The 1,008-nt window shown below is 29.1% G+C and overlaps 1 pseudogene; it reads left to right on the top strand.

Moving 5' to 3' along the window:
- The first annotated feature begins 445 nt into the window (after positions 1 to 445).
- On the top strand, positions 446 to 545 carry LOC125939200 (uncharacterized; annotated as a pseudogene).
- Positions 546 to 1,008: the final 463 nt, after the last annotated feature.

Below are 1,008 nucleotides of genomic sequence, written 5' to 3'. Positions count from 1 at the left end.
GCTCTGTCCCTCTCTGTCTCAGAAATAAATAAAACATTAAAAAAAATTTTTTAAACAATAGAAATCAAACAATGTCTGCTCTCAGACCACAATGGAACTAAATTAGAAATCAATAACAGAAAGCTAATTGGAAAGTCCCAAAATATATGGAGATCAAACAACACACTTCTAAACAACAGAGGGATCAAAGAAGAAATATTAAGAGAAATTTTTTAATATTTTGAATTAAATGAAAATGAAAGCACAATTTATCAAAACTTGTGAAATGCAGTGAAAGCAGTGTTTAGGGGGAACTTTACAGCATTGAATGCATACATTTAAAAAAGATAAAAGAGCTGAAGTCAACAATACAAATTTACACTGAGAAAACTGGAAAAAGATAAGCAAATTAAATCTAAAGTAAGCAGAAGAAAAGAAATAATAAGAATTAGAGCAGAGTACTCACTTCAGCAACACATATATTTTAAAAAGTGGGAAAGATACAGAGATTAGCATGGTCCTTGTGAAAGAATGACACACAAATTTCTGAAGTGTTCCATAGTTTTTCACTATATTGTACACCTGAAACTAATATAATACTGCATGTTAACTGTATTGGAATTAAAATGAAAATGTAATTTAAAAAATTGTCACAGATTACATAAAAAAAGAATTACAGCAGAAATCAAAACAGGAAAAAATGGGATACCAATAGGAAAAAATCAACAAAATCAAACCTGGATCTTTGAAGAGATCAATGAAATCAATAAGCTTCTAGCCAGACTAACAAAGAAAAACAAGACACAAGTTGTTAATATGAGAAATGAAAGAGGGGACATCACTACAGATCCTATGGACATTAAAAGGATAATAAAGTAATACTATGAAAACTCTATTCCAACAAATTTGAAAAATTAAATGAAGTGGACCAATTCTTTGAAAGACACAATCTTCTAAAACCCACACAAGAAGAAACACAAAATCAGAATAGATTTGTCTATCTAGTAAAGAAATTGAATCCATAATTAA

Source organism: Panthera uncia (assembly GCF_023721935.1).
Source record: "Panthera uncia isolate 11264 chromosome B2 unlocalized genomic scaffold, Puncia_PCG_1.0 HiC_scaffold_24, whole genome shotgun sequence".
NCBI classification, from domain to species: Eukaryota; Metazoa; Chordata; class Mammalia; order Carnivora; family Felidae; genus Panthera; species Panthera uncia.
This window is presented reverse-complemented; position numbering and strand designations above follow the sequence as displayed.